This window comes from Anser anser, assembly GCF_964211835.1.
Source record: "Anser anser genome assembly, chromosome: 3".
In the NCBI taxonomy this organism is placed as follows: domain Eukaryota; kingdom Metazoa; phylum Chordata; class Aves; order Anseriformes; family Anatidae; genus Anser; species Anser anser.
Genome location: NC_139722.1, coordinates 94,170,672 through 94,181,722, shown reverse-complemented (window position 1 = coordinate 94,181,722; position 11,051 = coordinate 94,170,672). Strand labels below are relative to the sequence as shown.

The following is an 11,051-nucleotide window of genomic DNA, read 5'->3' as shown; positions in this document are numbered from 1 at the left end:
AAAGCCTTCTCTTGGCAGGGGTGTTCCCTTTTCAGGGATTTTGAATCTCTGACATTCCTTCTTCAGAAACTCTGGAGGAGGGTGTGATAGCCTCCTGCTGACAGTTACCTTTGTTCAAAGGGACTGCCGGAGAAAACCCATAGCAATGTAGGGGGAAAATTGACTTTTGTGTCTCCCATTGGACATGCATTGGCTTCTATAACAGGAGACCATTTTCTATGCTTGGCTGTTTTTACCTGGAAGATATTTAATGATGGGTACAGATCATGGATTTGGAAGACATGAAAAGGTTAGCAGTAGTTTAGACTTTTCACCACATAAGTCTGCTGAACTAAACGCCTTCTGGCTGTGGTTGTTCATTGTATATATTTCATACAGGTCAGCTACAGAAGCTGGAACTTTGTTAACCAAGTAATTCTTTTTTAAAATTATTTTATTTTAGTGTGTATGTGAGTGTGTGTGTGTGTGTGTGTGTATGGCATTTTCCTGCAAACTGGCCAGTTTTTTATAAGTATCCATCTGTCGGTTTATTTTATTATTACATTACAGTACCATCTAGAGGTCCCAAATGGGATCAGGGTTCTGCACAGCAGGTGTAGTATATAGTTGTCTTCTGGGAGACAAAGCACATAACCTGAGTAGATGAGACAAAAGAAGGATTATTGTCCCTATTTTATATATTTCATAAATGTTCTCGATTTATAAATTTTGCATACCGTACAATGTATATTCAGACAAGAAATCTGTCATTTTGGATGGGACTATGCTACTTTTAAAGATAGCCTGCTGTTCTATATGTATTCCACTAGGAATCCACCAGATTTCTGGACGTCCAGCAACCATCAAGAATTCTCAGACAAAAGGACTGTTGTGCAGATCAGCACATCGCAGACACATCCACTTACTTCCTTTGGACTGACTGAGAGGTATGGAAATAAAAGACAGAGCTGAGAAGTGAACAAGGTCTGCTGAGTGTTAATCACAAGGCTATCCTGCCTCTTTACTGTTCATTGGTCATAGTCACCCAAAAATGAGAAAAACATTGTCTGGCAAACTTTCATCTTCTTTGTAAGAGGCTCATATTTCTGAAAGACTTTTCATCATGTAGGATTTATGAAGATATTTCTGAGAGGGCAAGTTTCCAGACCTTTAGCCCTTGACCTAAGGAAAGCATTTTCATAGACTTCCTATGAAAATATCACAGTGTAATGTCACTGAAGACAGCAGTACTACAAACTTGAATTCATGGCAAATTTGGGCCATGATTGAGAATTACTATAGGGAGCTAGAATCCATAAGCAATTTGAAACATCTTTACTCAGACTGGTTATGCATTATCCTCCAGGAAAAAGGCAAGGCAGTAGTTGATCCTAATGGAGGTAAACTAATAAAATAAGTTTTTACAAATGACCAGATCCTAGTTGCCTAATTTAGGCAGAACAGCACTTAACTACAGGCCACTTCTTCTCCAGCAGGATGACCCAGTGCATCTAAATGATTCAAATAGACCAAATGTACAGTTAATAGGAGTCTCTGAATGACAATTCAGAAAGCTAGTGTGGTCATAGTGTGGGTGGTCATTTCCAAGAGCCAAACTTTGAAACATGCTAAATGCATGGGGGAAAATATCTTCCTGCTTCACGACATCAGATGCATTCATTTACTTGGGAAGCAGAATGTTTCGCTGAGGTTATAGGTAAAGATGGATGTCAGCACCAATAATAATAATAATAATAATAATAATAATAATAATAATAATAATAATAAAATAGATAAAAGGCTAGATCTTAACTTTAAGGTATGTGCAAAACATCCCAAGGATATTACCAAGTTGAGGAGGTGTGAGTCTACATCCCAGAATCTACCTCCAGTTTACCAAGCATCCATACCAATGACATATTCCCCCCTCCTGTTGAAGCTGGCTTGCTGCATAACTGGGGCTGCAAAAGTCACAAGGCAAGGAAGGACAGCAAGAGCAAGAGTGGTCCTGCACTAAAGGCAGAACACTCACCTAGGAAGTACTCAGCCTTTGCTTGCCCTTTGCTCCTGTGTGTTCCTGTCCTTCTTGCCCTTTTTCTACTCTGCTGGCATACTCAGAGACTGACAGGGTGCTTTGATGCACAGCACAGAGGTGCTCTGAGGGTCTAGTGGTGCTGAAAAGTTGGCAACCTGGACTTTTTCTGGGACTTAAATACATCCATGACCTAGATTGTCAGGATCTAGTTCAAAGAATCTAGACTTGCATTTTTGAAGTAGTCAGAATAGCAGAAACATTTATACTGCAGTAGGATTTAGCTGTCCCAGGGTTAAATGTCTTAGGTTTCCTGAATCCCCTCTCAGCTCCATGTCACTGTCAGTAATGTTGTCACCTGATATCTCCATCCTGGATTTAGGTTGGCATTGAATTACAAAGCTCACCCCATTTCCTAGTGAAATGCTTCAATAACTAATGCATGATGTAACATAGGCATCAGCTCTACAGAGACTCATCCTCCCAGCTTTAATGAAGATACAAAACTGTTGTCCACACAATGAAGGAACAACATGAACTACTGAAAGGGAGACAGTAAATATTTATCTCAGGCTGTACCCCTCTTCAGGCTGCAAAGGTGTGCAGGAGAAAACACCTCTTGGAGACATCAGCTTCACATGGTCTTTTGGTCTGGTGGCAAGAGATGTTCAAGAATTTGCAGTCCAGCATCCTGCACATTCATCAGCTGAGACTACAAAATTTCTGAGATTTCACATTGGGACACTTTCTCTTACCTGCCTTTATTCTGCTGCCAGATCCAAGGTCTTACATACCCACCCTGCTGAACTGTGTCTTGACCAATAGACTGTATTCTTGTTGTTCGTTTTTGTTGTTTTGTTTTGTTTTGTTTTGTTTTGTTTTGTTTTGGTTTGGTTTGGTTTGGTTTGGTTTGGTTTGGTTTGGTTTGGTTTGGTTTGGTTTGGTTGTGTGTGTGTGTGTGACCTGCTATAGTTTCAATGATTAATCTCTTTTCTACATATCTACCAAGAATGTCCAAGAGCTCTTACATGTATTTCATTAGCCCTTGTTGTCTCTGGATATTTCATCAGCCTTTGTTGTCTAGGATACTAAGTCAAATTTTGAGCATGAAGAGGAAATCTGTTCTTCCTGTTATTGTGTATCATGGAATTTGGCACCATTTGCTAACACTGACTACACTGGCATATATGTAAGGAATGTAGTATAGCTACATGACCACTCTTCCCTGTGGGCTAAAAGTATGTGGTGTGAGGAGGGTAGGGGGTGCCAGTGTGCAAAGCAAGAAAGAACAACAGATCCTCCATGCTGGACCTAATCCTGATCTCATAAAAATCTACATGAAGCTTGGACTAATTTTTTTGTTTAAACGTTGTTTTTTCTGTAAAAGGGACAGGGAACTCACCCCTGAGGTGAAATCTCAAAAGATGCTGACAGCTGCAATTTAAGCTTTGAGAAAGGAGTTACAAAGAAAATGACATGTTACAACCGATTTTTATAGGAAATGAGACTGATCCTGAAGAAAGCAATTGCTTAAAATTCCTACTGCCCAACACCATGGGTATACATTTGGAGGTGTTTGTCTTTAATGAAAGAAGGATGGTGCTGGACACTTGTCACCATTGTAACTCCTGAGCTAAGGTCCCAAGACTTCTGGATAGCTGGGCTGCAGGGCACATAGCTCTGTTCAAATGGCTTGTAAGAGCAAACTCCAGTGGCTGGCTTCATGCCATCGTACCTGTCCCAGTGGAGGCTAAATACTGTGTTATAAGACTGACCTACATATCACTACAGAAGAGAAATGTTCCTGCTCAGTTTCTGCCAAGTGCTATAGAGCTCTGATTGGGCAGATGAATGATGGCAAATGCACTCCTAATAAAGCCAATGTCATTAAGTTAGAAAATGAGGCTGCTGTCATGTACAAGTGGTGGCAGAAGCATTTCTAGCTTAACAAGGTCTGACAAGACCCCCTCAACATGCTCAAGTGAAATCAATGTCAACACCTAATCAGTTAAGCAGGTAATGGATTATTTTTTAAAAAATCAAACCATAGCTGCATTAGTTCATTTGGAAAGAAGGAACATGTGTCTTCTACAGATATCTGAAATATTTTAATGTTGTCACATTTACCAGGTTCAGGCAGAAGCCGCTCTGACCTGAACAGCTGAGATGTGTGCTCCAGCATAGTGGCAGAATGTAGGGCACACCATGAATCCATGGACAAAGGAATTTGCAAGCATTATCAGTCACTGCCTGGGTTTACATAACAGGTCAGCTCAACTAAATATATATGAATAGCATCTGTTTCTGCTTTTAAGACCACAGTGTGCAATGTGAACCATCACTCACTGGATGGAAACTGGATGGTAGGATGAGAATCTGGCACTTCAATGAGCAAGAGAGAAAGTATTTGTGATCATGACTGGGAAGCTAGTGAAACAGGCTGAGAAGAGTGTGGACAAATGGCCAACCTTTAGGTTTCTTAGCCTCTTAAAAGTAATCTAGAGAAGCTAGAACCATAGCTATCAATCGGAGGTAGGGATTAGACAGTGATATAACTCTTCTCCATAGACGTGGTTACATTATTGGACTAGATTAAATCCCTTGCCAGTCAGTGTCTAATACAGGATACTGGGCTGGGTGGATGATATGTCTGATAAAGTGGGCCTATTCCTGTGTTCCTAAGAAAAAACTTGCCTGATAAAACAGCTCTGCGTGTCACTACCTAGCTAGCCTGGAGGTGCTGACTGTGTGGCAGTGATCTGCCTTGTGCTGCCACAAATTTCTCATTCTTCCATGTGCCAAGGCTGCCCCTATGTCTGTGGATTATTCCCCAGCACTCCCTGTCCCATCTATTTCGATGGGTTTAGGACTCACTTGCGGGACAGTTCTGGGCACCACAGTACAAAAAGGACATTAAACTGTTGGAGAGTGTCCAGAGGAGGGCGACGAAGATGGTGAAGGGCCTAGAGGGGAAGACATATGAAGAGTGGCTGAGGTCACTGGGCCTGTTCAGCCTGGAGGAGACTGAGGGGGGACCTCATCGCAGTCTACAACTTCCTCGCGACGGGGAGTGGAGAGGCAGGTGACCTATTCTTCGTAAACACCAGTGATAGGACCCACGGGAACGGTGTTAAGCTGAGGCAGGGGAAGTTTAGGCTGGGCATCAGGAAGAGGTTCTTCACCGAGAGGGTGGTTGCACACTGGAACAGGCTCCCCAGGGAAGTAGTCACTGCACCAAGCCTGTGTGAATTTAAGAAGCGATTGGTCTGTGCGCTTAGTCACATGGTCTAAACTTTTGGGTAGACCTGTGCGGTGCCAGGAGTTGGACTTGATGATCCTTATGGGTCCCTTCCAGCTCAGGATATTCTGTGATTCTATGACTCTATGATTCTGTGACAGAGAAGCTGCATTTAAAATAATCTGGTTTACACGAGGAGTCACTCCACTGAAGTTCAGATGGCCAACAACCACAGAAAAGGAGGAGGTGAAATGGGAGCCAGGGCCCTTTCGTCTTGTGTTTGCTTCCTAGTGCTGCTCCCGAGAGGCAGGGGCACGCAGTGTGAGAGTGGGTTGCTGCGGGAGGCCCCCCTGCAGCTCCCGCTCCACTGTGACGCAGGGACACAGTGCTGTGCCCCACTGTCACCGCGTATTGCTGTGCCATAAGCGGTGGCCTTCACTAACAGACAAGGACAAGGGGAAGTTTTTCTCCTTTAGGACTAGTGATCAGCTCCCAGCCAGCTGCACCATTAGCTTATTAGGGCCTTTTTCCACAGTGCGGCCTCCCAGCGCCTGCCGTGTAACGCCGCCAGCAGGTGGCGCCGCGGGCCCAGGCTGAGGTGGCGGCGGCCCCGCAGGTGCCTGCCCGAAGCCCGCCCGCCTGGCGGGGCCGAGCCCGCTGTCGGTACCGGGGCCCCGCTCTCCGCCCGCCGCGTGAGGGCGAAGCCACGGTGCGGGTGTCCTAGGGCACCCCCGTGGCCGACTTCCCGAGCCGGGGCCGCCTCGGAGGAGGCTGAGGGAGAGGCCGTACCGGGAGAGGCGGCTGGAGGCGGGGGGGACACGCTGGATGCAGGGGCTGGAGCCAGCTGGGAAAACGGGGAGTGTGGAGGAATGGATTTAACCGTGACGTGTGGGGAACGGGAGGATTAGGGGAGGGTTTGCTTCGTGGGAGCAGGTGGGCGAAGTGACAAATATTTGCATTATGCCTTTTTTTATGAATGCTCCTCACGCTGTTTTGTTTCACGTGTCTTGGAAGCAGTTGTAAGGGGAACAAAACAGGAAAAGGAGCACAGTGACACGGACAGGTGTCCTGCAGGAGACAATGCGAAAGCCGCCGAGCGATCAACGTGCTCCAGTCAGAATGAGGAAGCTAAGAATAGAATGAGTCACAGCTCACTGTTCCCAGACCTGTGACCAGAAGCTATGGACAGCAGCAAGCACCTGGGACCCCCGCCTTGAAAAGGCTAGCGTGAATCACCTGGGGCTGCCCTGCAAGAAAAGAGACTGGGGAGCACCTCCACAGCTGCAAGATTCAATCCTAAAATGGATTTAGACACTCATCCATATCACCCCTGTTGGCATGCTTGGAGAAGTGGAGAATGGGGTCCAAAGTCCAGTGTTAGGTGGCGTGGGTCCCCTCACAGCAGGGTGTGGAAGTTAGGCCAGCTACACAAACTGTGAACAGAAGAGACACTGAAAGGGGGACACTGACCAGTCTGGCCTGTAACCATGGCAAGGGGATTGCTATTTTTCATAGAAGCTGAAGAAGTGAAATTGTGTTTGGGTAGACTGGTAGCAAGAGAGTGAAGAAAGAACTGGTGTTAATAGAGAGCAGACTAGTTCTTGGTGCAAGTGAATTTTGTTGTAATATGTTGATCAGAGTTGAAGTCTCCTCTGCAATACCATTTGAACCCCCCAAAATGATTTGGTTTATTTTGCTCTGCATGCCTAGATTTCATAACCCCGGAGCTCCATCCAGATTCTGCCATCAACACTTCTCCCTTTTTTCTAGCCTGTGATTTCTGGTTACACCAGATGGAGTCAGACTTTGAAGTGAGGGGAGGGGTACTCTTCTCCTGATGAGTACTGAACTCCTCAGAATTCACACCTTATTTTTTGAGATGTCCAAAATGCCACGTTGACCACTTCATGCTTTTCAGATGGTGCTGGCTGTACTTCTGAAGTTAGTTCGTGTAGGCAGGAGAGAAACTGGTGAGTCTTGCTCTGCCCACTCCTTGCTGTCTTTATGTTGTGTGACTAACCAGGGAACACTCCATTCATATCTTACCAACCCAGAACCTTCTGTATAATTTTAGAGTGTTAAGGTGGTTTTTTTTTTTTTTTTTTTTGAGCTTCCCTTTCTCAAGAATGTTGCCCACTTCCTGCCTGCAGGATGATGACTGTAGGGTTTCTCCCAGCCTGCTCTAAATTGGATAGTAAATAAACACTTAATTTTGAGATAAGTACATTCAAGAGAGAAACCACTGATGTTGGTAGGAATGGCTGAGATACTTACCACAAAATAATAATAGTAATAATAATAAAATATATTGATCTCATTTGGGATTTGTTTCCTTACTTTCCCTGGGGAGTTGGTCTTTTGGTTAGATAATTCTTTACTTTCAGATGGAAAATGATGGTTATTGTGATTTCCTCTTATATTTGACCACAGCAGGATTGTTCCACCTGTAGCTTGTCTTGCTGGCTGTATGTAACCTGCTGTGAATGTGTATACAGCTCAGAACTTGTTCTAGAAGCTCCAAGGGTCTTCTCTCTAATATGACATCAGTCATGTGAGGGGGAAATGCTGTGGTCCTCTAGGAAAGTTACCAGGAGTGGTCCCTGGCAAATCAATTCATTTAGCCAAGAGGCTACTCATTGCCTGAATCAAAGTTGCCCCAAGGGGGAAAAAAATAGTGACTAGGTGTGCAGTAAATGAATTATCCCACACAAGAACATTCCTTCACTGCCATCATCCTTCTTGACTGCTCCTTACACCTGAGGCTATAAACAGGTTCTTATTTTGTACCACATGCGATAATAAACTCATCACTTCAGGGAAACATTGGACCTATTTTGCGTGTGCAAACTGATGGCAACAGGGCTGTCAAGAAAGAATCTTGACATGGAAAATTAATCATTCATTTTCCTATGTGATCACAAAACTAGATGATGAAAGAGAGGCACTAACCATATGTGGATTGTATTAAATTATTTCATATTGCAATCTTACCTGGAAATTAATTTTAAATTCCTGAGAGCATGCACGAAGTTGGAAAGGTGCCTCAATGTCTCTGAAAAAACAGAACACCATATTTAATGATAGGATATCAAATCAAAAGAATATTGAGAGCAGTATTTGACATCTTCATTTCCAATCAGAAAGAGGAAATATGATATATATCACCGACAATTCCAAATGAATCTGGGCTTGGAAATATTGCTGAACTGAGAATGAAGTGAAGGAATCCAGATTAAAATGTGGTTAGAAATGAACAACTTGAGATTTGTTTGAGGAAAAACATACAACGTAAGGGTATCTATGAAAAAATACTTAATGGAAGTTAAAATAGGGAAACCTAGTGAAAGCCAGGGTGTGTATGCCCCTCTGCTACATTGCTAAGCCAGTCCAAGGTGTGATAACTGGTCTATATATTCGTTTTTGTCATAGAGTAGAGGTACGACAGCTCTCATTGTGATCCTACTCCACTGCCATGTTATGTTAAATTCAGGACAGTATTATTTGAACAGTAGAGACAAACTGGAGAAATTTCAGGAAAGATCAACAGCAGCAGTATGAGATTTAACAGCAAAGAGAGAGCTATGTATATATAAAACACTGCATAAAGCGTAAGATGTATTTAAGGGGATTTATCCTTTGGCTGGAACACGTCAGGATGTGTGTCTTTTCCCTAGTAAAGACAGAAAACTGTAAAATATCATCCCATATGCATAGAACAGACACCTAAATGGCTCTCAAGACAGTGCCAGCAAGGCATGAGTGGTAGTTCTGAGCGAACAGGCTCTGCCGAGATGTTTACCATAGGCTACATTATGCCCTATCAGATTACAAAACCTGCACTATTACTGTACTACGATAGAGAATCTTGATAATAGTGAAAGGTAAAATGCAGGTTTATGGCTTTTTTGTTTGAGAAAACAAAATGGTTCAATCAATAGCAACATTCTTCAGAGATCATGAGCAATGCCAGCCTTAATGGAGGAGTTCACACTTCACAGGTAAAGGAGGTTAGACTTGGTCCAGAACAAAATAAAATACCTTTGTGATAGTTTCACTTGTCTTTTCTGGATGATCAGGAAACTTATAAAGTGCCATTGCTTGCAAGGTTTGATCTACAAATGAGTTTTAAAAAGAGTTTGCATTAATATTGGGTTATCAACAGTTCCAATAGTTTGGACATCCAAACTTGTTAGTCAGTCCCTTGCCTGGGGTTGCTCAGTTGTAAAATGCCGAAGTGGCTTTTGCTTACAGGTTACTTACTTACCAGAAGGCTGAAACATGCAAATCACACTGGGTGCTCTTCCTACTGATGTTCACCGTATGCCAGGCAGCCAAATTGGCACAGCCACCTGTTGTGTGGAGTTGGTTGTGCGATCCCTGCAATACATTACTTTCCCTCTCCCCTTTTAAAGCATTTTTGTTTAGATCCCCAGATTTGGTAAAAGAGCACTGCATTGGAAAATCCAGCATTTCAGTGCAACCACAGACAAAAAAATAAAAAAAAAAAAAATAAAAAATTGCCTTCTGCCACTTATTTTAATTGAATAAAAGTTATTAACTTGTAAATGACAGAAGAATATTGATTAGATAAATATCACTGTCAGTGATCTGCATATATGCAAAGCTGCAATTGGCTTTTTGGCCTAATGTACCCTTAGACTGGATGCCATTGCCATAGAGTCAAAAGACAAAACTAATTTCTTTATATTATAAATATCTGCTGCGCTATTTTACAGCTCTCTCCAGCTTCTGTCCTCACTGTTCCTCCTCTGGCCTCCCTCACCAAGCACTGCTGCTGTAGTTGGGGACTGCACTCTGGGACTTTGCACCTGAGCAGGGAGCACTGGGACCAGCGACCACAGGTTTCCACGTCCCTACTGCAGAAACGCACACAAACGTCGCACAAACTCTTCTGACCTACCCAAGAGTCAACATTATTCACTCCTTAGGGAGCAGGAGTTTTCAAGAAAAGAGGAAACATTAGTTATGCAAATGTGTCTTCTTGACACACATGAACAGGAGCAGATTTCGCAGATGAAATGTCAGTGAGCCCTGGTGGGAGTGGGTCTATGATGGATAGCACTCGGCCACCCATTTGCAGCTCCACGTTGCCCCATCTCAGCTCCATGCTGGGGGCTGCCCACCATAGCTCTGCCCATCCTGGTCTCCTCCGCTGCTTGCTGGGTCATGAGCTGTGCAGCAGTGCTGACTCGCTGACACAATTTCATTTCTGCATGACATAACAGAACAGGCCTCGGAGATTCCTTTATAATGCCACAGATAGACATAAACAGATGCTCCAAACAGATGTAATCAAACACAGATGTGATCTGAAGATTCCCAGGCGGGCTCTGGGGTCCAGCCAAACTGCACGTATTGCAGAGCGAAGGCAGGCTGGAAATGCTGCGGGGGACTCACCTTTTCACTCTCCTGGTCCTGGCTGAGCAGGGCAGACTAGGCACAGCAGACGCAGCCGTGGGCCAGCTGCTTGCTGGGGGCACCTGGGGGCCACCAGGCTGCAGGATGGGCCTGGCCCCCCCTGCAGTGCCCTCTGCCCCTTGCTGGCTGCGCAGCTGCAGACACTGCTGTCCTTGGAGGATCCTTCTTGTAGCAGATGACCCTGTCAGGGCCAGCTGGTTTTTGTTTTTCGTTTTTTGTTGTTGTTGTTGTTACCAGAAGAGTGGGCTGTTTGGTTAGCAAGCAGGCTGCTTTTCCTCAGGAACTGTGGCCCTTTCACTCTGGTGGGTGGTGAGTGACAAGGCGAGTTTTCTGTAGCTAGCAGAGAGGGCAGTGAAGCCACTC

At 44.3% G+C, this 11,051-nt stretch overlaps 1 long non-coding RNA gene across 2 annotated transcripts; it reads left to right on the top strand.

Annotated features, from left to right (window-relative positions):
• The first annotated feature begins 4,980 nt into the window (after window positions 1-4,980).
• On the top strand, window positions 4,981-8,315 carry LOC310897959. Of its 2 annotated transcripts, none has more exons than XR_014582857.1 (2): window positions 4,981-5,865; window positions 6,267-8,315. It is a non-coding gene; the product is annotated as an uncharacterized lncRNA (long non-coding RNA). The 2 variants fall into 2 exon arrangements; XR_014582858.1 differs by having other exon boundaries at window positions 6,264-8,315.
• Window positions 8,316-11,051: the final 2,736 nt, after the last annotated feature.